General features: G+C 44.7%; 1 long non-coding RNA gene across 2 annotated transcripts in view; it reads left to right on the top strand.

Moving 5' to 3' along the window:
• Positions 1 to 27,917, top strand: part of LOC122398598 — a 78,943-nt gene that overhangs the window by 31,247 nt on the left and 19,779 nt on the right. For both annotated transcript variants that reach the window (XR_006259202.1, XR_006259203.1), the window contains exon 4: positions 12,848 to 12,947. This is a non-coding gene — a long non-coding RNA (uncharacterized LOC122398598). The remainder of the gene's footprint in view (positions 1 to 12,847; positions 12,948 to 27,917) is intronic.

The raw sequence follows: 27,917 nt of genomic DNA, 5'->3' as shown, positions 1-27,917 counted from the left end.
TAAGCGTCGCTATTTTGTATGGAAATCAGGAACATCTGATTGGATTGCTCGATACTGAATAAACGTGACTATCACTTTGAGCAAAATCCATGGGATACGTCTTGATATTAGTCTTGTAAAGAAAGAATAGACTTTCTGTTTATCTAAACCATACCAAGTCGTCCTTAGCGAAGAAGATGTACGAATCTTTGCCTTTTCCTCGAATTTTGTGTTTGTGTACCATAGGACAACCGAGTCCATCTTTCCCACGTTTCTGTAAGGAAATAAACGTATCTTATTCATACGTTGAAGTCTTAGAAACGAACAATACGAGGAAACCCCAGGCGATTAAGTGTTCATCTTAAAAAAATCAACATTTGGTGTCCTTTTCCAAACACTTCCGAATCCCTACCTTGAAGTACCGTTTGCTCCATCGCCAAATCTCGCAAATTCGAATACCCAATCGACGACGAGCGATAAAATGGCCGCGACGATATCGTTGTTTCGGATTTCTACCGGATCTCCGTACGAATTTCTCGTCGATCGATCGATTTTCGGGCATCGTTTGTTCTTCGATCGCGCGTGAACGGTACCGAGCAATAGCGGATTATCGCGAGTTTTCTCGTATCGACCACGATCTGGCCGGCTGCCGCCGTAAAGATGGCGATGTCGGCGTGGCGAGATTAACAAGGTGGCCCTGGGCGAAATTCCTGTAGGGGCGAGAGAGCGAGGGCGAGAGAGAAAGAGAGACAGAGGCCGTGAACGAGAAAGAGAGAGAGGAGCGAGGAACTGGCGAAGAGAGAGAGGGAAGATGAAGTGGGGGGGGGAGAAGTGGTGGCAACAACGAGCACAGGGAAAGCCTTGCACGCGGGCAGGTGTATCTGGTGGTAACCGATCGATACTCCGCTCCGATTATAGAGGAGCGGCCGACACTGAATTCTGCATGATGCTTTTGTTCCGCTCTCTTTCGCACCGGCCAATCGGATTTTCTATTTTCGCACCCTGCTTACGGAGAGACGATCATTTATCCATCAGGGTTTCCCGCTGTCGCGCGGGATCACTCGTCCCAGGGCTCGAAATTGTCCCGGTTACGTCTCCTGGTCGTTCTTTTTTCCTTGCACGCGGTTTTCCCCCATCGAACCGACAGAACTTTCGATTATCGTCGCCGCCATATTTATTGCTCGCTCGAGTCGCGTGTCATTCGCGTACGAAACCGCTCAACGAGTCGTCGTGGCGATTAAAATTCGTTATCAAAATTCTTCGAAATAATAACACTCACATTTGATAATAGAACGTATAATTATAAATGCCACTGATTCGGAAAATATTGCTACATTTTAAAGAATTAGGCATTCCCCAGACTTTTATACAGCGAATTCTGCATAAAGATTTCTTCTCTTCGTCCTTCATAGTCTTTACGACTTCTACAACATATTGTCACGATCCTTTCAAGACAAATTCCCTAACCCAGAACATCCGATATACACAATACTAATTTTTGAATTTGTTTCAGGTATTTACTTCTTCTTTTTAAATTTTAAATCGTTCTCGAAAAATCGATGTCTAGACTAGAGTATCCATCGAACGTGCAGTTTTGGCTGATCGGTGTCGCGGCGCGGATTTTCCGATCGTACGCGCGCCTTTCCGAGGGACTTCGATACCTTCCGCGTCGCTCGAGACAAAGGAGGATGTCGTCGACGATCGGCCGACGCGATACAACGGCGGAGTTCGGCGAGCAAACACTTTCGAATACCGGCAATCAGTGACGTAATCAGATAGCGCGATGAATATTCATGAGACCCGGGGCGCATGCGTTCTGGCGAGCGTTTGCACGCTTATTAGCATAACTCGTCTGCTTTATCCATTAGCCATTGGGCCAGGACTAAGTGAGCGTGCTACTGCTCGCTTGGCCGCCGGTTAACTGCGCTGTCCAATTAATATAACCGCGGGGAATGAACGGGAGGAAAAAAAGAAGGTCGCCGGGTTTAATCGTATCGGGTTCTACTGGCTCCATGCGTCTCGTAACAAGTATCGAGACTCCGGTTGAAAATGCCACTGGATAAGAACGAATTAATCGAACCGCGATCCATCGATCGAACAGATTGTCTTCGCCGCGAATAACAGACCCGCAGAAACATATCGTTGCCAAACTGGCCCAAAATTGGTCAGTTTCTACCATCTTACGAGTCAAAGTTTACCTCCGTGAGCCTCTATGAATTTTCTTTTTGCAGCCATAATTGTCTCGAATGCTGTGAACCATAATTGGTTTACTAAGTAGCAGATACATTAAAAACTATATCGGTTTACTCTGTTACAAAGCACGCACGCAATTACCAAGCGCGCCTCGTTTTAGCAGGTTAAAGCGAGTTAAAATTGTAGGTATTATACTGTAGATCGCACGATAAGCATTTTTTATTCGGTTTGGTGAATATTCTACGCTTTGCGGGCTCCGAGTCTTTTCTTAACACCCCCCGTACACGGTGATTTCTTGTTCCACCGGCTGCAGTATTCTTCTGTAATCGTGATACAATCGAGGAGCACGAAGCTGGCGATTAAATACGATGTGATCGACATTAAGATGATTGAGATATAACTGCCGCGCAATCGGGGCCCTTTATTAAGCGGCGCGAAGTGTGCGCAACAGGATCGGTAGGCCGTAAAGGATAAAAACAAGAAACTCTGTTTCATTTTCTGATTAATCGAACCCTGTCGGCGGAGCCTAACATTGTAATTACATAATCACGCGCCGCGATGCGGGATAATGGTACGCTTGCTGCGCACGGGTCCATTTCTCCTCTCGTAATTCGTCGGACGTTCGAGATCCCGCTTAGGCCAAAAGACAAGACCGATCGTCCCTGCTCGGACGTATCTGTGTCCTGATAAAAGATACCTCTGAATTTTTTTCGACCGCGTGGCACTTTGCCAAAAATACTCCGCTCGTTGGCTGGTTAGCATGCAAGAACCACGCTTTCAAATTGGCAAAAGACTGGGAACGCGAGTAATTGCATGGTAACTTGTAACTATCCGGTACGAGAAGAAATTGTACTCGTCGATGTTGCTCCGATTTTTCCCTAACATCGGATTAAATTTCCAGAATCGAGCTAATTTTCTTCGTTCGTGAATTATCCCATGATTTCGCCTGATTGCTAACTTAATCTCCGAGTGGTCATCTTTGTCCTACCTTCTCTATTTGTTTATGAATTTTATAAGCTTGCAATCGAATTTAATCTGTTCTGATATCACTTTTGTTGACATGCTTTTAGTATTATCATTTACATGCTCAACCGCAGCCCCGATTGATCGATTACTCTAATATCAATTATGAAAAGATGTTTACCATGTAATACGTAATTAGTTACGCGAGTATGTTAAATTACAATGACGAGGTTCGGTAATAGCATACAAAGTTCATACACCCATCGATGAATATTATAACAATTTATTAGAACAACTCTTACAACTCTCGTTTCGCCTGTAGAAAGTATCGATAATATATACATATAATTTAGATTCTTATCGCTGCAAAGACTAATATTTATTTACTTTAAACTTAGTAAAATTGCAAATTCGATGACAGAGGCTCCGGATCGATGAAATTAATTATCACGCAGTATCGATCGCGGTTTTGGTTACGAACGTGGGCACAAATTATAATTGTTTGATAGAATTGCAAATTTCTCACGACTCGATCGTTGCTCCGATCGCGAACGTTCACCATTTTGAAAGAAGATTAATCCACTGTTGTGCAATAAATTCACGAACAACAGTATTTTAGTTCAGTTAGAAAGTAAGAGTTGTAAGACTCGTTGATCCAAGGATGTATGACCAATTATTACCCTCGTCCGGGTGAAATTTATCGTCGGGTTCGAAGTTATTGCTGACAAATGACTAGAAACGAGTTCGTTGAAGGGGTGGTTGAGGGACTAACAAGCCTGTTGCGAATGTTTCGAGCGAGACGAGGCGCCAAAGACGAATCACTGGTAGTTTGGTTGATTTTTCTTTGGGCCGAGGGAGAGTGAGAAGAAGCGAGGAGCAGTAGAGAACGAGGCGTGGCTTCGACTGCGACCCCATGGTATTTCACCATACCCCTTTAATTCGGCGTATAACGCGGCTCGATAACGACTGCTACTACTCCCCCATGGGATTCGTTTCCGCGGTTCCGCGTTTTCCTTCGAGAGTACGCCAGGAACTACAGGGTGTTTCAAATCTCCACAAGCTTAACCCTTCGACGCTTCCAACCCTTCTTCATCTGAACCCACGCAAACTATCCCTTTCAGAGTGGTGAGGTCTTGGTTTCTGCTAAATAGTTTTATAGTTTAGCGAAATATAATAGTAAACTTCAGATTCGTACGAGGTAATTTAATATTTATAGGCACTTCAACCAATTTGTTTGGAAAGATTCTTATGACAAGGACACTTTAGAATGGACTCTGTTAATAATGTACCTGCATGGCGGAAAAATCCCTGTCGGATACGTAGCAGTAAAGTGAATTTTCCATCGGCCCGCTACAGTTTCCCCTGTTTCTTGATTGTCTCATTAAATATCGACGAGTGTCGAAGGGCGAGCACCTAGGGGTTGACGGTGCCACTTGCTGTTCCAACCCTCGTTCGCTTCGACACTGATTTTCGTAGGATTTGATAATATTTTAACGTTCAGAAATCAGGTTACACGAGGGTTAAATTGAACGGAAGTGCGTTTACGGAACTCGAAGACCATCTTCTTGTACCCTTCCACGGAATAGTGTACTTTAATCTAGTTAATACAATATATATTCTAGATCAAACAGTGTTATACTCAAGATGATAGTTTATCACTTTCTTTAGCTAATTTTGATTCTGAAATTTCCCAGATTTTTAGTGTAGTCGCGAGAAGATGCTGTATTTCCGGTTGCAAACGACAAAACCGTCGGTGCCTTCGTCGAAGAATGTCCTTGAGCATTCGTTTCGCTCCGACTGGAGACGTTTTCGATCTTAATGAGAGGCCAGGTTCGAATCCGAAGGTGAAGTCGGTCCCGTAGCACGTGTTTCCCACATGCCAACGACTACGTCCCGTTTGCCTACTTTTCCCGGTCGATTAGGCGGTCGTTTCCTCGAAAGGGAGTCGTTTATTAACGGGTTGCTCTAACAGATTTCGGTAGGGGCCATAGAGAGCGAGAGAGAACACAGCACGTCGACAGTTCCTTACATACATTATTGATACCTCGCTCGGATACGTACTAAATTTAAATTCAAGGACCACAGCGTTGCTGATGATCACGATCGAAGAGCGATCGCTTCGTTATCAACAGATTATTTACCGAGTTGGATCACGGAGTCGCCGCGTTGCTCCGCGTTACGCGTCAGGCGTTCTTCGTCTAAAATTAGCCGGAGAATTCGCTAGAAAAATATCGGTACTTCCTTCCGCGTCACCGTGTATAAAACGCATCGAAGCGAAAAAGAACGTCCCGATAGCGAGACGAGAGAATCGCAGGAGTCACGTGAAGAGAGGGTACGTGCGCGTGAACGCGCGTGTCCCGACATATATACGCACCGTGAGGCACGCACGGCCGCGTATCCTCGCTCTCGCTACGTTCACGCTACGCTTCCTCCCCTCCCTGCCCACTGCTACCCACCCCTTCCCCTCCCTCGCTAGCCAGACCGCTCTCTCTTTCTCTCTCACGCTCGTTCCTGCCTCCCTCACTCCTCCACCCACCCCTCTACCATCCCGTTGGCCCCCCTCTTGTCTCCGCCTCCTCAGCTCCGTCCGTCCCGAAGGCAGCGTCGGACAATTTATGCCCAATTACACCCTAATTACCGTAATGGCACGACTCCGGTACAGATGGTGCACGGAGTTAAGTAACTGTCACGGGCCACGGGAGCACGGGCACCGTTCGACCCTGGTCGTTACGACGGTTATCTATTCCGTGTTATCGGCCGCGGCTCGCAACGTGGAAACATTCGCGATTACGACAATCGGGGATCCTTACGCCGTATCTGAAACTGCGAAACGAATGGAAGATTCCTTCGACTCCGTCTCGTCCGCGGGCTCTCCTCTCCCTGGTGCACTCCTCTTCCATTCAGGTTGATGCGGGTATCCGGTCGGGGAACCCGGATATCTGTAACGTTCAGCTACCCGAATCTAGACTCGTGGATCCGGGCGATTATTCACACTTGGCCTTTCGAACTTATTAACCCTTAAATGCACGGTGTCTCGAACATGAAACACTGTCTTGGCGTGTCCGAAGAAGTTCGTGGAAGTTAGGAGCGACGATAAAATTAAATTTTTTGGAGATTCATTCTTGCCAAAAAGATATTTTATAGGTGAGTAACTGTATATTACGCTGATCCAGAATTGATGCCAACATCCATGTCCATTAACAGAAAAGAATCCCATCTTTCTTCGCGTTTCATGCTACACAGCTGAACGGCCTCGGGTACCTCATATTTTGCCATATTCGTCTTTACATTTATCTTCCAAAGATTACTTTTCCGCGACAATCATCCGAGACATTCCTCCTTTCGATCGAGGAGCCATAGAAAATGCCTTCTTAAGATCCTCAGCATCTAGCATACCGGAGGGGGGATCCTATACAAATAGAATTGAAAGCGTTGTACTTGGTCGATGGAAATGTTTTCACGAAAACGACGAACTTTGTTCGAACGGGGCTTTAATGAACTCTGCTATGCGGATGTATTTGACCGGAAATAATTTTCATTCGTCCGCGAATAAAGCAATACGCGGCAGTAAGTGCTTTTGGAAACAAAAGCGAGGCAAAGGGGGACGTAGTCACGCGAGCGAACCATTTTGGATCGTGCAGACCTGAATAGTTCACCGCGACTAACGCGTTAACTGCCGCCTACGAGTAAATAATGGACAACGGGCATTTGGAAGAATAAAAATCAGTATGCATTAGGGCGGCCCTTTCTTGCATCTTTCTTTCCCCCGACCTTCTTTTTTAAAGCGAAATTATTAACGATCTTCCGGTTCTATATGCTTCGTAGACAATTTTACAGGCTACATAAGTTCCAATTTTTCTTGAATCGTTCGAGCCCACATCGATCAAAATCTTAATTAAATCTTCAGTTCCATTCATAAGGATCCCATAAAATTAATCGTAGAGGTACGTCAAAGTATTTACGTGACTCGTTGTGCACGTAAAAGTCGCACAATGGATATAACGCGCGAAAAGGTCAAACATCTCAAAAGGCCGGTGTTTTCCGTTCCCTAGTCTAGTTTCACCCCCGATCGATGTCTACTTGTTAACCGAATGCGATTCATATTTCACATCTATAGATTTTTCCGTCCAATAGACACGACAGTTCGCGCCAACGTCGAAGTCTATTATTTCGCACGCTGGCCCGAGCGATACAAATTGTTCCATTCGATTGACTTCCCCATTAAGGAGCTCAGCTTTAGAGTCGCGGGATCATTGTTACCACGCCACTCTGGCACTCCCTTCTGTCCGCTCTTTCCATCGTGACAACATGTAATTTCCAGGAAAATGCGCGAAGCGTGTTTCGCGAAGCGGTTGAATTCAACAGGTGACACCTCGTCGAGGCGCTGCCGCGCGGCCAGATTCTATAGAATTTCCACGTTTTTCCACTTACGACAAGTAATTTCTATCGATCCTCGTCGGAAACCCTCGATCGGCGTTGTTTGTGTTTTAGAAAAGACTGATTGCTCTTTGTTTCTTCAAACGTTTCCAAAGAACACGAAGTGACACAACATTTGAAATAAACTGATTCGGGTAGACACTTTCGGGGTATTTTTTGATCATTTTTTGCCAAAGAACTGTACCTACAACCTTTCTTTGTCAGAATTATTCGCACATATTTATTAATGCGAACAGAAATAGAGAGATCGTGAAACTTAACTTCGTTTATTGACATTTAATGCATACATTACCGTGTCAATCTTCGTTGAAATAAATATATCTTCGCGTAATAAATACGTATTATTTGAAGAAATCAGCTTCCATATTCTTGTATTAGAAAATTCCTATTTCTGTCTCCGTAGATCAACTATCGGAAAATTTGTTTATCGAGAGTACTTTGGCTGCCTATTATTTCTGACAATCGACGTTCTACTGTGTACGTATAGTGCTAACGAACTCAAACTGAAAATAGATACTAAATTTGACACAAGAAGACCTTTGATTGTAGTCTCCATAATACTTCTTCGATATCGAAGAAATATTTCTATCGCTCGTGCTTGTAAAATCCCGAAGAAGTGTGTCATGGTTTTATTAAGAATTAAAGCGAGGTATTACCTTAATAATAATATCGAAATTAGGTACTGCAGTAAAAATGAAAGTACGAACGAACGCTAACTTGACAGCTGTTATAAAATTTCTTGATACCTATTTTAAATTACGGAAAAAAGTCGGTAACGACAAGAAACACGTCATTAAATTAATTATGCAAAGTCTAATGACCGCTATAAGTATGCCTATAAAGGTGACCGTTTCGCAGGTACGTTTTACGACGCGTTGTAGCTGTCGTTTGAACACCGTAATGAAAATTATGTTTCATAGTCTGGCTCTTAACGTTTCCCTGACTTCTATACCGTCTCCTAATGTTTGCACTTTAAGATATATGAAAATATTCATACTCGATCGTAAACACGTTTTTGAGCGATTGCAAACTTCCCACGACAAATTTGTGGAGAGCCACAAAGTAATGAAATTTGCCATATCAGAACAACTTGCGTTAATCGAATGACATTAGTTGTGTTTTAATATAGTATTCTACATATTCTGAATGCTCCTTTCGCCTTCAATATAAAAATTTCCAGACCCAATCCAATTTAACAGCAAAAATCGAATCAGTTCGATAACAAAAATATTTCGTTTCGAGTTTCGTCGACGTGCATCGAATTCGCAGTCGATTAATTTCCTCTTTCGTCGAAGTGTCCCGAAACTCTTCAATTTCCAGCGGGACTGTTTGTCGCGTGGCACGACGAAGGGGAGGGAGAATTTAAACGAGCGAAATAAATCTCGCGGCCCCTTTCGCGCCGCGGGTTTTACGAGCCTCCGACCGTCCTGTGTACGCCCGTTGTTACTATGATAATGAGCACTATCAATTTGCATCTGGGTTATTAGCACTTGCTCGCTGTTCCTTGAAGTCAACGACAATTCTACCCGTAATTTAAGCCGCCTTATCGATTACTTCCGGCCGAACAGGCGACGCAGGTAGCTGCTACCGGAGAATTTACAGTCCCTCTCGGATCATCTTTTCTCATGGACGACGCCTGGCTTGAACGTTCACCTCCACGGTCGGGTTCGTCTGGGTGTCGTGTCGCGACGCCGTTACTTCGTGCACCCTTTGACTTCGAACGTCGCGAAGTTCCCTTAAAACGTTCCCGGGTCTCGTGTCCCATGCGTGCTTGTCTCGCGTAAAAATGCTCGAGATAACGACGCGAGATAGCTCGCGTTAGACGTGCTATCGACTTTTCGTCGCACGAGAGCCGATACGGTCAAGGCGACGCCAATCTTTTTCGAACCGTTCGATGTTTCCCAGCGCTCGATACGGTTCGTTTTCGCCCGAACTTTTCGACTAACCCCCGGCTCAGGCCACGGTCCGGGATTTTGGGCGTCGGTGACCGGAGCTTTCACGGCACCGCCGCGTAAAACGAATTACCAGGCGGGATAATCGGGTAATAAACTTCCTGGACCGCGTGGGCGGCCACGTGGGTCGTCCCTGGTTGCGGTATTACCGTGTCGACGACGGTGTAAATATATTTATTACGACCAGCCCTGCTCGTCATAATTCTCGTTCGGCAGGTACGGAGTTGGCGACTCTGTCTCTCTCGTTGAAAATCCTTCGGGCTTAAGTCCGGGCTCGGGATCGTCTTCCTTCCTTTTCATCGAGCCACCTTTACACCGACGAGTCTCCCAAGTTGTTCGAGCTGGAAGGACGCGTGACAATAATTTACGACCGACGAGCTTTCCTTTCGGAAGGCTTTATCCTGCCCGGATCCCCCGTAGAGATTTTTTTTATAATTGTTTACATATCCTGTTTCACCCCTTTGTTCCCTTTTTCTCGGTGGGCGAATACCTCGCGCGAAACAACGTTTACGAGTCGTTTTTGCGAATAGTTTTCCCAGTGCATCGGCGGGCAACGCTCGGGGTAGCAGTTTCGAGGTAACGTTGCTTTATTGCTCGTAAACGACGCCGCGTATTGTGTAGCTAAATCTTTCGTTATCGTGGCCTAAAATCGGTTGGCGCGAGGCTCGCTAACACGGTTTAATGGCTGACCCACATGTAGGTCAGGACGATTTTGACGAAGAAAAATTGGTAATTATTCTGAACAATTTTTTTCAACGGGAGAAATTTAAATTTCTTGTGGCATATAAGAAGGAATCTTACGTTTTGACCACTGTACTTCGTTATAAAATGAGAGCATTTTGCGAGAGGTTAAGGATCATCGCTGAAAAATGATTCGTAATAACGTTACAAGAGGATAAGATGCGAGCTGTAAACAAGTTTATTGCGACTTCTCTCCTCAGTCATCCTGGACGAGACGAACTCGTTATTTGCGAACTTATTATCGTCCTGCGGCCAGGTATCTGCACCGATGACGCGGGTCGGGGCACAATTGTGAAAGAACGCTCCGAAAGCAAGGGATCTCGTTCGCTAAAACCCTCTTCGTCCCCGTTTCCCTTGCAACGCGATTCGGATCGTCGTGCCACGGCCTCACAATAGACCTCTCGAATCGGCCTGGTAAAGCGGAGTTATTAGTTCCTTCGTTGAAGTTGGGACGGGGTAAATTCCAAGGTGAATCGACGACGGAACACCGGCTGGGCGAACATTTTTCTCCGCGTTGCGTGTCTGTAATGCACTTAGCGAAATGGAAAGATAAGTTCGGGTGGTCACGAGTGACCGAAACGTCCAAACATCTCATTGTTATTTCGTCGGTGTTCCTTGTTAAACTAAGTTGCCTAAACATTTGCATCGGTTTGTCTGATCTGTGTCGGTGTGTTCGAATTAACCAGTTCGAGATGTGCATTCATCGGCCGTGCGTGGTTTCAATTGTGTAGCGCCGTATCTAATGCGCCCATGTTACAATCGAACGGTACGATTAGGGCATGCGAGGGACGCAATGGAAATACACACAGGACGCATTGAAACTCCGCATTAACTCTAAAATGGCTATTAACATTTACACGGAGATGTCTCTCATTTATTCCATAAATTTAAATACATATTTGTACTAGAAAAAAGAACGTTTAACTGCTCTAAAGCCACAGTTATTGATAGGTATCGATTAAATCAGATTTCAAGAACGTGGGTGACTTTAGATGGTCAATGTATTTTTATGTAAACATTTTAGATTTTTAGAAAAAGTATTCGATGCCATCTCTCCGTTGTTTTTATCCGGTGCAAACATTTTTCAATGATTGCTACATCGCGTTTGTTTTCGAACAAGAGCGAGCGGGGACGTCGATACGTCTGGCACAGGGATAGCAAACAAACAGATTGTTGAAAAAAAGATACAGAATCCCTCTTAAATATTCATTCCACGTTCGTCCACAGGTATTTGCTCTCGATCATTCTCCCCAGTATCGTGCATTCTGTCGTGTCGCCGATGCACCAGCCACGATTACGCAAATCCGCGCAATATTCCTGAGCGATATCTTGATGAAAGCATGATACGATGTACGGTCGTCAAACGTCCATTCGAGAATAAAATTCCAGTCGTTGATCTGGGCCATTGATCCGGCGCGGTCCGTGTATGAAAATGTCCATTTTTTTCAGGCTGAAATTAAAAATGCTTCGTCCTCTTAACCCCTTTGCGTATTGTACCTCGAACACAATTTTTTTTTTAATACGCGTCGACCTATTTTGTTGCAAATATTGCAAAAGTATAATGGATTCCAACTCGACAAAGGGCTTGTCACTGTACGAGTAATTTACCTCCGCAACCGAGAATAATTTTTTCAGAATGATTTAAAATTTTTTAATTTCGCCGAAAAAATAATAAGTTTTTAAGGAAACCTCAATCAAAAAAATGGTGTTCTTGATTTTCGTCTTATTTTGGCCTGTAGAATCTTCCATTCAAATTTTTCCCTGTATAACAGTGATGCAAATTATCTGAAGTCAGTTTTTTAAAAACCGTCATGTGGTCGACGAAGGAAGTACAATATGCAAAGATAAGCCTAGGACAAAGGTCGGACAAGAAATAATTAGAGTAAAAGTTATCATTAATTATCTAGAGTTCCATTTCTCTGGTATCCTTCCGATTACATAGTCCGCTACAAGGGTCATCGTATCTCACGAAATGCAATCTTGAATGCTATAGAGTCCAGGGATTCATGCTGCACGTTCTATAGCAATACTGTACGCTTGTGATAATAACTTGTCCAGATTATGGCCGCGTATTCCAGATGCGATATTCTGCGAGCAACTAGGTCGCACTCCGGACTAGGCGTCAATCATTTCGTGAATTTCATCTATTCACGCTGTGAAAAGCGCCGGTGGAAGCGTCGGTATCAGTAATCTCTGGTGGAATCAGCGGAAGAACTCAGAGCCACGGCTCTCAAAGATGCACAACCGAGATGATCCGATATAATCTGAAGCTTTTCATCAGAATCTCGTACGTAACGGAGTGGCGGGAACAATCGGGTCATCGTCGTAGATAGGTTTCGGTCATTCCGCGAATTTTATTGGTTCACCCTCCGAAACTCTGGTGGAATTTCGGAAATTAGCAATGGGGTCGCGATGACGTAGAATCTTCGAGCGTCCAGGAAACAAAAGGCTGCGGGAACGCTTCGTCTTTAAGGCAGAAAACTTAAGATTGGACGAAGTTCCACAGCTAGGGACCCATTTTTTAAAAGACCTTTTGTTTCGATCGATTCGAACTTAACATTGAAATATATATTTTGTTGCAGAATGGACACCTCTTCAAGAACATTCCTAAAACTGTGGGAAGATGTGCTGTTCAACTAAACTGGAAAACATTTGGAACGTTCAAACATCTGCAGAAACGAGGTAACATTTTGACACAAAGTATTTTTTTACGTACATTTTTTATTTTTTAATAAGATGCAAATGAGTTGGATCAGTGGGGCAGTTACCCCTGTACGTTTCGATATTTTCGCGGGTTTTGTTCCACTGTCGGTGGTCCCGTTTCGATCGTTTCGCGGAGACGCGGTACCGACAATCGCTATTAGAATCGGTGAAGAAGATCGGCGTCGGTCACGGGGAAAGGGTACGGTAGCGAGAGGCGGAAGAGCAACGAGGGAGAGACAGTGACGGAGAAGGGGTCTGTAGTTATGGGAGTCGCTGGTGGAGTGGAGTAAGCATTGTAAATCAATACCCTGACGGCTGCCGGCGCTTCGAACGCGCCCCGTATTTCAGCATGCCAATACACTGGAACTATCCTCCATCGCTGGCTGGATAGCGGAATATAACGCTTAATAGAGGTCGCGGACGGAAGGGATCGAGAGGATGAGCGCGTTGGAGGAGGGGGATGATCGAGGCATAAGGGTGCAACCAGAGACGGGCAAAAATTCTTATCCAGATACATATTTCGAGTAAAAAATGGCCATTCAACAATTGTAGAATCGAGTGTCTCAAATTCGGACAAATTTTATTTTAAACTAGTTTTGGACTACTCATCCATATGTAGGATAGAGGATTTTTCATCAAGGAGCTGAAAGTTTGATTCCCAAGGGGTAATATCGATAGAAATAAATTTGGGTTTGCAAGCTTCCATGTTACAAAATTGTTTAAGCTTGTTTGAAAGTAGAATGTTCGCCTCGCAGAAAAGTTTACGAATAAAACAAACGCGTTAAAGAATTCTAATTGAATAAATTTCCGACAACAGAGGAATGGTTATTGACAGACGAAGGATCATTCTTCGAGTTCGTGGAGCTGGGACGCGATCGCGTGCATCGTCGCGAAAATTTCACAACGTAATTGGGTCGTCGAGTATGCGCGCGACGATGCATCGGGAAACGCGGTTGATCGTTTCCTTTCTTTCGCTCGCAGTTCACGAGCTTCGAAAAAGCTCGAATTTCGCATCGATTCCCATCCTGCCAAACTTTTAATCCTGCAAAGGCCGATTCGCTTCGAACTTTTAATCTTGAAATAAACAGTGTCTTCCGAAGTATAGAATATGCAACTACTTAGGGGGTGGTCAATTCTTAATTCAGAACCACCAATTTTCTTTTCGACGAAACGAAAGGTTCTCGCACGCCTCCGTCGAGTTTATCGCGCTTTTTTCCCGTTTTCTGGGACGCTCAGAGTTACCCGGCTCTCATTGTGCTGCCCCTTTTTCCCCTCGTTATACGTTCAATCCGCCGTCGAGTTTTGCGACGAATTAATATATCACTGCTCGTTCGCTCCCGAGTCTGTTCGACGCGAATGTAAAAAAAAATAAAGAAGCATGCTCGGAGACGAAATGGGGCAAAAATTTGTTACGTAAAGAGGAAACCTCGTGGATCGAAACGGGTCAACCTGCCAATTTCGCGCGAAGAGACTGTGTCTCGTCCTGAACGGCGTTCAACTTTGACCCAGTGACATGGTCCTAATGAAAACGTCTACGACAGAATCGTTCTTAATTATCTTAATGGCTCGGGGAGCAACACCTTTGACCCGAAATAATAATAAAAATCAAACGGGTCCGAGCCCGGAAGAATTCGTCCAATCCGCGGGTCAACACATTCCCAGCCTAGAAACTTTCGTCTACTGCATTTTGCTCCCTTTCTTCGTTCTTTAACCTGTAAGCAAATTGGGGTAACATGCAAAGTGTCCTCAAAATGCTTGCAATAATTACTCGTCAATTTTTTAATCCTGTCATTGACATTGGAAATACTAAATAAAATAACGCTTCGCAGTACTCGTTTTCTAAACGATCGATGCGTTCTATTTTCCGCTGTACCGTGCCTCGAATCTCTAGTAAATAATCCCCGTTTGAATCTCGATCGGTAGAGGCTCCGGCGTTGCGTTTCAGGATTCCTCGCGGGTAATCCTTCCCTCGTTCCGGATCGCGGGTCTCGAGGTTCTCAGGAAGAAGACCGCTTCCGGGGCCAGGTGTGGGCCTCACGGTATCCTCCCGCCGTTCCAGGCCGGGGCCTACGATCACGTCGCGACGATTACTCGTGAACCACGGGTCAAAAACTCGCCGCTTAATCGGTAGTCGTCGGGATGAGCAGAGCGTTGGCATCGCGAGAGCAGGTGGAGCTATTTGGAGAACAGCCCACTCGAGAGGCCACCGTGTTCCTCTCTTTCTCCGGCCGTTCTCTCCCTCGGTCGGGTCCCTTCCTCTTCCCCTGCACGCTCTGTCGTCCTTTCTCTGTTGCACCAACAACCTCCTTGGCAACCCGCAAGCTTGGCAATGTTGCGACCGAGGAACGACCAGATGGTCCTGTATATCCTTGCGGCAGCTGCGGCGGGACCCGTCGACGTCTCTCGAAGACGCACGAACCGCGCGGCACGATCGCGCCGAAAAATAAAGAAGGGTGCCCGCTCGAAACTGAAAGATCGCTTTCGACGAAGGGTGAATCCTGGTGCCTTTACATTTTCCACGTTGTCGGCCAAATCACGATACGAATCGGACAAGCTTGACCGATCAGGACGACTCGTGAAGATCGTATTACTATATAGAAAATAATTGGAGATCAAATTCACAGGTTAGAAACGATCCAGGAGACTCACCAAACAAATCACCCATGTTTTTCACAGTAGTTTTAATATTAGTACCCCAAGAAAGTAAGATACCTATTCGCAGGACATTGTTTAGCTATCTTAGCAGATTTCTGAAACACCCTGTAGGTTCCCAAGCTACTCGACATCCATACCAGCCATGAATATCAGTTAACACGTAGACTCGAAGGAGTTTTCATCGAAGATACTCGGGAACACGATATGCTAATTAATATAATTCATGATTCAAAGTAAACCCCGGCTCAAGGGAACCGCACGTCGGCGAATAAAAGCGAGCGGCGGATAAAAATTGAGTTCCGGGACAGGGTTATTTATGCGTATTATCAATTTTCGCGCAGCAGCTGCCACGATTGCATCTGAAATTCTATTTACGACGCGCGCGGAACGACAGAATTTTTTAAGGCCAACCCGAGCCTTTGGCACGACGATACGATCGCTGCGTTGCATTTTTCGCGTGTATACTCGCCTTTCGTTCATCTTCCCCTCCTCGCCCCGTCATTCTTCTCGCGTTTAATGAAATTCGACGGCGACAGAGCGTGCAATTACGCCATTCGCGGGCCGCCGTCGCTTGTTTAGCGCTCAATTCATTAACCCTGGTGAATTCGTAATTATCTGAAAAGAGACTCGTACTCCTTGCGGTCCAATTTAGCGCCGACGGTTTCACGTTGCCCCGCGAAGTGTACCCGTCTCGTTCTCCTCGCCCGAATCGCGTCTTGTTTTAAATTAGAGGGAATACACGGGTCGAGCGAACGACACGGCGGATTCCTCGTTCAAAAGCGCGAGGCAAGATTTTTTCGCGCGATTCTTCTTTCACGGGGATAGAAAAGGCTTTCAGAATTATTGAGTGTGTACGCGCGCGCTTGACAATGGAACTGCAGCGTAAACTTTTCCAATAGTGCCTTTAGGTTGTTTCGAAGCTACATCTCAGAAATAGCAAACTTGTTCAATGGGCTTATGTTCGATACTCTTCGATCTAATGTAATTCGTAAATTAATATTTGCTATTCCATTCGCTATTCGCGAAAAGAAGTTGGTCTCTGGAATTTCTAGAGAGATTTATGGTACAAAGTACGAGTCGTTGACAACAAGGGAGACAATAAAATTGAAATCTTTATAGAGTTCTTTGAAATGGTCAACCGACCATAGCCGCGCGTGGGACGGTTACATTTTATTTTTATACCTGAGACGGCCCTTTAACAAGCTCATTGAAGCGTCGATTAAAATACGACCATCGTTACGTAACGTTACTTTGTGAACAAAGCTTTCAGAGATACGTTCGTAATGTTTTATTTGAAAATAAAAAAGAAAAAGGATATTCGACGAAGCCTCCGAGCGTTAGCGTGGCGGCTCCAACGCGTTTTCCCGCGTCGTTTTCGCGAAACGTGCGAGTCTAAAATCGCCCAGCGGGGCGAGTTGCCTGGCGAAAGTAAAATTTCGACGATAAAACGAAAGCAGGTGGCCCGACATAAAAGCGAGGCGAGGGAAACTACGATGCAATATTGCGATACGCGTCGTCGACTGGCTCGTTCGGAGATCCATTCGCGAGGGCATGACCCGAGGGCCGTCCATTTTGAAAGGCACGCACCTTATCTGCGGACTCGTGTCACCATCGGCTTGTATTTTGTCGCAGATAAGAGCGCGCGGTTACGTTACGACGCCGGTTATAGTACCGTGAAAATATGGTGGCCCAAAATGGCTCTGCGAATTATAAACGTTCCATTCCTATCAATTTTCTTCTTTATTAACCCTCGCGACGAAGAACTTTACTAATTCTCAGCAAAAAAATACAATTTTTGTTGTAATTCTATTTTAAAAATACTGTAAAACAGGTTCCTTTACCTAACTAGGTAAAATTGCTCGATGTTTACGTTTTCTCGAAATCATTCAGTTTTGTAAATAACAAGTACTCCAAGTAAGTTATCGAACATTTGAATTTATCACGCTATAATTTAACGAAAATATCGAGGATCTCTACAAAAATCACTTTGCAATAATTCATTGTAAGCGTTCGAAAGGGGAGTCGTAGCGCCTGGTCACTAATGGCCACCATGGTAGTCGCAGCGTTGAATACTCTGCTCACGGTCGTACTATTGGTGAGTAAAGTAATACTTATCGGTTGCAATTAAAGGTTTAAAGCTCTTTCGTTTTATTTTTCGCTGAATTTGTACACGAGTTCCTTTCTATTCGTTCCTTTCACTTTCTACCTGTTTCCTAGTGCTATCCACTTTTCTCGGTTCAAGGCGCGATAAGGCGCAGCGGTTGGAGGATAACAGAAAATTGTTCGTAAGTTATGGCACCCTTCCAAGCCACCGTGGCTGGATAACGCGGTGCACCGCCGCCATGGAGTTGATCGTAGGAGAAAATTGTCAGTAACTTATGACATCCTTTCTAGACACCACTCCTGCGCCGAGGATACGCCGCAGTGCGTCGTTGCAGCTGCAACTCGCGGCGTGTTGTAACTGATAGATGTCTTTTTTACCGAGCTGCAACTGTTGTTTTCTTTCGTCTCTGTTCTTCGCGCGAACCCTAGAAAGAACGCCACGAACAGTTACGTTCGAGATTAAGGAGGGAGCTCGGTGTGCTCATATATACAGTTTCCATATTTTTTTTACCGTAAAACGATCTTTACAAACTACTATAATTTCATCCAAGTCCTACTGATTTTTTTTTTAATTCGACTCGAATCTGTTCGTGAGCAAGGTTTCACTTTCTCGATTTTTTCGAACTAAAAGTAGAAGTTCCGCATAACCCGTACTTATTTCAATTTGTTCGAAATTGACTAGAGACCTGTATTACGGAATTATTAGTAACCAAGTACGCGTCTTCTTTCGAGCGGCAAATAAGCTTCTTCGAGCGATAAAACGAAGTCATTTAGCAGTGGTTGTGTTACCTTTGGACTTCGTTATCAATAACGATATGCGTATTCATCGATTCGACGAATCGAGACGCACGATGCCGTCGCAAATAGTGGCATTAAATCATTATATATCGTTGCGATAACGACGAATCGTTCGGCGAATTTCTCGATTTTCACGTTCGATCGAAAACCGAATTATTTCTGTTTTAATAAATGCACGAATGTTCGTAAGACAAATATTTGTTTTATTTTTTTGGGAAATGGTTTGCTTCGGAGTAACCATTCCCGGCGTAGAAAAATATGCAGCAGTAATTGTCAGGCTGTTCGATGAAAATAAACGCGTGCCAGGAATATAAATTGCATTTTTCACGACATCGTGCACCGGGACAGCGCAGTTTATTTATTTGTCGTGTCCGCGAATATCGATCTGCACCGTTCGAAACATTTCAATCTCTATTTGCCATTCGTTTTGTCGTTCTTTTCGTTAAAACGGGAGATGGCCCAGTTGACACACGATAAATTCGCTCCTTTCTTCAACCGCATCCACTAATTACTCTTCGTGGAAGTTGGTCTCGAGAGTCCTTGAAAGCAGCCTTATTTCCGATAGGCACGCAACTGCAGCGTCAGCCTTTAGATGGAACGTGGTAACGATTATCAGACAGCAGGGGTGGAAATTGGGTAGGACGTCGTCTTCTAATTCTACGAATCGATTTCTTCGCTTCCGGGGCGAACCAGAAAATTTCACTCGTGACTAATAAATTAATATCAATTTTTTGTATACATATCGAAGGATATTATCTTCAGGTTGCAATATATTTTTTACATATAAATTTTCTAGCTGAATATTTTATTAGGACAATCGATTCTGTGTTGAGGAACACTATCTACGTAGGGATCAGACAGATAGATTAGATCATTTCATTGATTTTGCATTGCAAATTCTACTTTTCTAATGCATAGTCGTCGAGGAGAGTTTATAAATGTCTTGCTCGGAGAAGGGCGACGGAACGTTTGCGTTCGCGCCCGATATTTCGACGAAAATCGGCGGAGAATTTATTTCGAACGTCCGCGCAAGAACACTAGCTGCCAATTAACCGGTGGTCGTTGTGACACCAGGTCTCTCATTAACATACGCGGACAATCGCGCGATAGTCACGGACCGACGAGCCTGACGGTTCATTGCGGACGAAACAATTACTCGAACCGCGAATCCGCGCGCGGAAAAAGCGACCTCCCTTAATCTCCTTTCATGCGTAACTTTTGGTCGATTGTGCAACAGGTGGTAAGCTCGACCTTCGGCCCTCGGCTCGTTCCTACGCGCCATTCGAAAGTCGTCGTCTTCTTTTCCGCCTGCTCGAGCTACGTCGACTGGCCAGCCACCAAAATATACGCCGGAAATCGCACGCGTTTCCCATTTTGCTCAAACCGAAAGCAAAGGCACGCTGCAGCAAGTAATTAGAAACTCAAACAATCTTTCTGCTCTTCTTCGATAATTCCAAGATCGTGGTTGAATAATAAGAAATTTTGTTTTCAAAATGAGGCTAACGAGACTGTGAATGTTTTCAAACTCGGTTACTGTTCGTAGAGTGCTTTCGTTAAGATTTATAGAACAGTATTGAAACGAATAAACAATACAATTTTTCTTTCTCTTGTTTCTTTAATATGCTCGCCATTTACGAAAAGTCTGCTGGCTAGTAACGAGCATAGAACATTTCCTTTCGCTCCGTTTTCAGTTTCCCGCGAAACGAGTTTTACCCAGAAAGGGTTAAACGATCTCTGGACTCCGGAAGGATCTATACAGGCGACCCTTTTACCGTGAACGTCGTAGTCGGTCGCGTTGCGTCGCAGTCGTGATCTACGTTATTCCCCAGTTATTCGTAGCCAATAATCACGTGGTTCGATCGTGGGGTCAGACCGTAGACGCAGTTTTCCAGGAAACCATTACGGATCTACATATACAGCGAGCACCTTAGCCTAAATTGGCCGTGTTCGTGGGTCCAGAGGCGATCGATCCGTATCTGTGGCGCGGCACGCCGCTCTGCGGCCTTGCTCGAGTGTATTACACTCGAATCTTGTGGAGAGACGGATGCAGGGAGAGAGAAAGACAGAGAGAGAGGAGAGAGAATATGGTATCGAATGACTAAGAGAGAGAGGGGGGATAAAAGTGAGAGGGAGGTTGGCACGTGCCTCGTCGCCAGGTTTGACTTTCCGCGCGTATACTAATTACGGAATCCCGCTTGCGCGTTCAATTTCGTACCCTAACTAACTCGGATAACGCGTTACGATTAGGGTTACAAGGGGAACTCTAAAGAGAAAAAATTACTTCACGCGTTCCTGTCTAAACGTGAAAGGTGCATTTGTATAAATTAGAGTAAATAACATTCGAGGACCATTGGTCAGAAAACCAATGTACCAACAAGGTCTTAGGCGCGATTCGCCAATTTATTCTGGCGACCATCACTGAATTAGCTCGCTTCTGTTTGCCAGCCCAAGAAGATGACGAAGTTCAATGATGATGCGTCATCCACTGTTCGTTGTTATTTTGGCACCGTGGCCAAGACTGACTATTACTGGTCCGAAATTTCAATAGCAAAACGATTCGACAGAATTGGAAAGAATCATTGGTGGTTTGTAGACAAAAATGAAAATGAAAGAAGAATCTCTGGAACACGGAAACGTCGTGATTGTCGGCCGACATCTAAGCGCGCAAGCAGGAACATAATTTTCCATGGTTTTTAAGTTTTTGTTACACTGGCCTGAAGAAGGCCATCAACATAGGCCGAAACGTCGACGAATAAATCTACGTTGGCAGAAATTGCTCTTACTACCAAAAAAGGAGCCTCCAGTTATTATTATTCTCCTCGTCCTGGTGAATCGGCGCACCTGGTCTCTCGTAGTCCTCGAGAAAGTCGTCAAGTCGGTAATATATTGGACCAAGAGGAAAATTGAAGACACTAGAAACAAAGTTTCTACCAATACCTTGAACGCTCAAGATATTCAAGACTACCAAGAGTTGGAAGCTTCGAATCTGCATAATTCGTAAGAACTTGGGGCCATTTGAAAGCCAACCCATGGTTCGTATGGGCTTCCTGCGTTCAGGAAAGCTCAGTCGCAGGTATCGATCGAATCATCCGGATTCTTTCGGGGCTGTTTGCGACTCCAACGAAGAGACATTCGCCGCGCAACGGGGAGGAAGACGAACGCTAGCGGGACAGAGGACAGAAAGAGAGAAAATCGAGCGAGGAGCACGGCGCGGGCACGGCCGTTAGTCAAAGAGACGACTCCGCGTTGATTTACAGCTTACTAAATAGACGGCTCTTACGGTCCTGATGTTCTCGACGCGGAATGCACACGGAGGACCAAGCGGAAAGACCCGTAGGAGGACGCGGCGGAAACCAACGAAGAAAGAAGGACGCGTGTTCGTCGCCCTCACGAGGGGAGACACGGGCCTACGGGACAGAACGAGAGGGAACGAGCTATCGAGCGATTGGTTAAGTAGGGTCCGCGGATACACGTAAGCGAGGTCACGCACGTTTCGAGTATGCTACGAGCGCCACAAAATCCTCCGACAGGAATACTAGCCGGATCGCTCGGAATTGCGTCGCAGGTTCTCCTAGCCTCGTGCTTCCGCGTCCGTCTCGAGGCTCCCATAACCCTTTTTTAATAAGATTTCGTCCACGTAAATTGCGTATCAGGTGCTCTAAAATCATTCAATATTCAATAACCGGAATGAACTTTATCTGCCGAACTCCTAGTTGCAGAGTTCAATACCTAAAATTCAAACAGTTGCCCCTAGCCTCGGTATTTATGGAGTAATGGCGAAACTATGAGAAATTCGAGCGTTTTGCGGCACCCTCCTCTCGCGAGTGCGTCGTTTGGAAGTTGAAGCAGACGCGAAGTCGCCAAGGAACGTCGTCAGCGATCGAGAATCGTGACCTCGAGGAACTGTTTACTCCCGGCGAAGTATGGCGCAATTCAGCGAGCTCGGCGACACGCAATCGTCACGGTTCTTCTTGATACCGGATTTAAAGGCCTTATGCTCGGTTTTCACGAGTCTCCGGTGTCGCTGAGTAATCCTATCCTCGGACACATCTAGCCAGCATATAATGTCGCTTGACCGGTAGCGCAAGAAGCCCGGCCGCTTGTTCCTCGTAATAATTTTAATACAGCGGTCCGCGTCTAATGACTTCGCCGTTCTTGCGTTCGTTTCGCGGACATTCCGCGGCAAAGTGTAAACGTGACGTCGCGGAAACGTCGTTAAAAATTATGCTCACGCGGCGCATTTGCAAATAACATGGCCCCGAGGCTCTCTCGGGATTGTTGGATTTTAAGAACAGTCCGCGCCTCCATTATGCAAATATTCGTTATCCGAACGTTACGCTGTTTAGACCAGGGATTCTTAACACGTTCGTTGCAGAGGAGGTCGATTTACCTCGCCCATTACGCGTCTGCTCAGGGACGCGCACAGGTATTTTCGTGCCCGGTGCAACCACCTTACATCACTGCATTTTCGCCCATTTCTTTTAAGATTCATATTCCTTCACTACTCGTTAACAGGTGTCCTTCTATTCCTGGCATAAACACGTGTCTACATTTTATAATAATAATTTATTGTATGGTTAACCACATTAATCATAACATGGTTAACAAGTCTTTTCTGAATCGATTCGATGAACTTGGAAAAAAAGTCCGAAGATTTCCAGTTAAATTTGGCACATGCGTCTCCAAGAGAGGCTACCCGTTCCCACCGATCCAAATAAGTGCAAGAAGATGGAACCCCGTGAGCTTCCCCTCGATTAAAACGTTTAAACGACGAAACGAATGGTCGAAAGTCGGCGTCGAAGTGCAACATTAAATATTTCATCTTCCATGAATGGACGGACAATTATTTACGGCACCCAGCGAATCTCTTCTGGTTTCCTTATTTTCTTCGCGGAGCGGCTCGCGAAGAGGGGAGACGCTCTCGAGCGGGCCGAAGATTCATTCGGTCGGTTTTTGCGCAACTCGTCGCTTCGGTAACCCTCTTCTTCTCTTGGTTCGGACCCTCTTCCTGAGACAAGGCTCTCAGCCGGTCATTGATTCGACGTAGATCTCAAGATCAGATCCTCTCGTGCGAAGCGTCCTTTGAGTCTTCATTGAAATGCCTTCTTTTCCCCCTCACTGCTCGTCTCTCTCTCTCTCTCTCTCTCGATTCTTTTTATTTTTCCGTTCCTCCCCCTCCTCTTCGATAATTCTCGTTCTGTGAGCACGTTCCGAGTTGCCTTCGGTGAAAAACAACGATAATTGAGCTCGTTGCATGCGTGCAACGTCGCGTATCGCGATTCTATCGTCGTTTATCATAGCAGTATATCATAGTCGATGGATCCTACAATAACTTGGTCAACGACGGTCCAATTTCAGCGCGTAAAATAAAATTAATGGGGAAATTATACAATTCGACGGACACTCGTACCACGGAAGATGTACAAAGTAGAGTTTTGCAAGTATCTCTTCTGGAAAAAATAGTTGTTAGTGTAATTAAAGACTATAAGTCTCGCGTCTCCGACTCCTTTGTTGCACGTTAGTTTTGTTAATCATCGATCGTTTGAGTTTGACCACGTATCGGGAACTGTCCCAGCGTGCAGCTCGACGGAATCTCGACTGATTTTCTACCCAGGCAGGATCCGTGGATTTTTGGTTGTTTCGTTTTGGACCCTCCCGGGTTGCGTGCCGAGTGATAACCGGTCGACGGATTTACCGTTTCCTATCTCGTTGGCCGATCGTGCCTCCCGGTTGGACGTTGTTTATGACACGACGATTGTTACAACTCCGTTTCGTTCGCGGGGATGGGGAAATTATTGAAACGTTATGCTCCGCGGCGTGGCGAAAAAAAGAACCGAAGAATTCGAACGCCCTCCTATCTCTGGATCCTCGTATCATGCACGGTAAAATCTTTATTAATTGAACAGCCATCGTTTTAAACAGTAGGTTTCGTTCTAAAACCTTGCACGGTAGATTCTCCATTGCTTGAACTAATAGCAAAGCATTATTGGTCAAATAGAATAGTTTATATTTTGAGTGCAAGAAGAAAATCATCATTGTAACTGTTGAATTTTATTTGATTTTTATTCATCGATTGTTCGAATATTTTTGTCCAAAATATCAATCTGACAGAGAGTAGCTTTTAAATTCCAGGTTCGGGGAGGTTAATAATAATGTGTATTAGACTGAATTTTTAAGCAGCCTTAAAGGCAATACCGCGTTAAAGGCAATAATAAATGGTCGGGTTAAAAATAACGCGAAGCGACTTGCGTTTCAACGAAAATACCGCGCATCTTTAAAACGAGCAAGAAAACGACGATTTGTGAATGCCCGTCCACGATGAGGATAATTATAAAATTCTTCGCTCCTCGCGACCATCTTCTACATGTACTTTATGTCCCGTATGCGAGCTATGAATTATTAGCGTCTTCGAATTTCGAAAATATTTAACTTTAATTTACCATGCACTCGGTTCTATGATTAATTACTATGTTCATTCAAGATGTTGATGGTTTTATGACTGTTGAGAGTCTGACCGTACGTGTGAATTTGTTATTAGATCATTATTTACGAAGAATTCGATGTCTCTACTGATTTCGAGTAAAATTTCATTCGTTCGTTGTGAAGTATTTAATACTACAATTAAAATTTGATCTGCATAAAATGAAGACAGTTGTGCAAGGAAGTTAAGTGCATTCTATTTCTTGACAGTATATTTTGGAGTGTAGAAACGTTCCACGATACCTGTTAAGGGTTAATTTCAATTCGCGATTCGAAAATTGTGTCCAGATGAGAATGTTGCCTGTCTTTGCGTATAGTGTATCTAAGATTTGACGGAACTGGTGATACAAGGAAAAGCCCGGATTGCGTGAGAAGGACGGCACGCACAAGCTGCGTTCGTGCGGCGTGTTGGCGCGTGTCGCAGGAGGCAGCTGTCCGTTCATTGTGAAAGGAAAAAGGAGGGAAAACGGTCCCTCGGGAGGGTGGCCGTAGGGTTGCCCGGATATATCGCGTATAATGGCCCGAAATGGCCAAATTATAGAGAGAATCTCGAGTACGTCGACCCTATTATACGCACACACACACACACGCACGCACACGATTTCGAATGCCTCTCGTTGGATCATCGTGTTTTAAATCGTCGAATGACGAGCCCACCGGAGCTTATTGGCAGCTGATTATACGCGAACAAGTAGGAATTTGTAACCAGCATACCCTGAAGAACCGTGTTCTCTCAAAGAATGCATAAAATTAATTGAAAGATTGGGGACACGATCTATATTTAATTTTTTTTATAAAAGTCTGAAAGAGGTTATTTGTTCGAGACTTCTTTATTATTACTTATATCGAAGTAGGACATTTTCTAATGGGGGAAGTTCTCGTTTCATATTTCATATTTAAAGTTACAGGACTCGTAAATATTGACTTATCGATATCTTCAAATTTTAAGAAAAGTCTCGTATATTTAGCGTTGATTAACTATTGGAATTTTCTTTTAACGAGAAATTTAATTAAAGGTTCGATAATTCCTAATGTCATTTTATTTCAATTACCGTCATTATAGGCTCGTTATCCCATCTTATTATCGTTATCGCGTTCCTTTGGGCGATCGTTTATGCCGGTTGCGCAAAGGCGATACCGCATCGATTACAACGACAGGTGCGAACCGCTCATCGTGGCCCACGATTATCCTCAAAAAGGAAAAAGGATTCCTTATTGACAACTAATTAATCGACTGGCAAGCTCGCGTTAAGAGACCACATCCTTCTTGGAATATTAAATATTTTCTTATCCAGATAGCATCCTAACGATCCCAAGATATGCACCCTTCATGAATATAAAATATTTCTGAACACGAAGTAACTTCGTATGTACCAAAAAAGACTGCAAATCAATAACGTTAATTTGGTACGGAGTTTATTTTAACGAGTCAACGGTATTTAATTTGATCGTAAATTCAAACTGCACTTTAAACGTTTGTATAAATCAACTATGCTATAATTAGTGCTATATTATTTTTGTTTTCTTCGCGAGCAACACTTATAAATACGATTTCTTTAAAAAGGTAACAAACAGAAATAGTTCTCATCCAGATTAAAACGTAGAACAAAATTTAGAATTTAAATTATAGAGTTAAATATTTCTCAATAAACGAGGAATATAATTGCTGACCCGTAGCTTGTCCCTGGTAGAAAGACCTCTAAAGTTTGCCTCTGGAGGCGCCGTAAATATTTGTACTATGAATGCGGCGTACCTCGAAGAGGTGTATCGTCACACCTGACTGAAACACTGACCATCCATGTACAACGGAATCGAGAAGCTTGATCCCCCTTATCCGCTCATCTGGGGTGGAACCACCCTCGGTCTTCCCTCCAGCAGCCGGGCCCGTCGAACAAAAACAAACTTCAGACTCCGTTGCCTTTTATCGGGATTTCCATTTTTTACGTGCTGCTTACTCTGGCGTATTTCTGCTGAGTCCGAACCCGAGCGAGTCGGTTCCACTTGCCAAGCTGCTCGTCGGAAATCCCGACACAGAGCCCGTCTATTTTAATTGACCACACGACGAGATTTTACGAAAGGTTGCTCCTCGAAACCATTCTATTCGCGCGTTAAATTTATTTTGAACGTTTCCATGTTCCACAAACACCCGAACGCTCGAAGAGATGGGAAGCTCCCAAAAGAGATCACAAAATTGCCCGTGAAAGATATCTTCACCAGCCTTTTCGCCATTATCATAGAAATGTGGACATCATCGTGGCTTTTGTGACGTCACGTTTGGGAAAACCGATAAGACAGGACCACGTCACAATGGCCACGATGACGACGCAGAAAACGATTTCACCCGGGCGATTCTTAATCTCGATCGAAGCAGCTTTTCCAGCAGCGGGTCGTCGGTCTCTCTTCTTCCTGCGGTTTCTATCGCGAACGCCGTTGGCAACCGCTAATTAGACACATGCCCGGCCATTGTGCCTATGAGAACGACGCGATGATGCAGTGGGATTCAGCCGACGCGCAGAACGAGGAAACGAGAGGGAGAATCGTGATTGTTCCGCCGAACGATACCGAAAGTTCAAGAGTTTTTCTACGGAAATGATGATTCTAATTAACGACGCCGCGTATCGAGAAAACACAACGACACGTTCCAGTCTTCTCGACTACCGTTTAATAGCGCAATTTTTCTCTTTCCTAATTTCTGCTCCTCTCGATGATCATTACCCTTTGTTTACTCCTACCTATGTTCGAAGCTTCCTCGTAAAAAGGAACCCCGTTTCGATTTCTGTCGATTCGTAATTTTGATTCGCGCGACGCCCGGTGTCTGGACACCCCGTATACTACGCACGAACATACCAAAACAAACAGAAGCAAAACTACACGCTACATTAGACCGACGTACGCGCGGAGCATACTGGTCCC

This window comes from Colletes gigas, unplaced genomic scaffold (assembly GCF_013123115.1).
Source record: "Colletes gigas isolate AHSC1104 unplaced genomic scaffold, ASM1312311v1 Colletes_gigas_Sc00011, whole genome shotgun sequence".
Taxonomy (NCBI): Eukaryota; Metazoa; Arthropoda; class Insecta; order Hymenoptera; family Colletidae; genus Colletes; species Colletes gigas.
The sequence above is the reverse complement of the archived record's forward strand: the minus strand, read 5'-3'. Positions and strand labels throughout refer to the sequence as shown.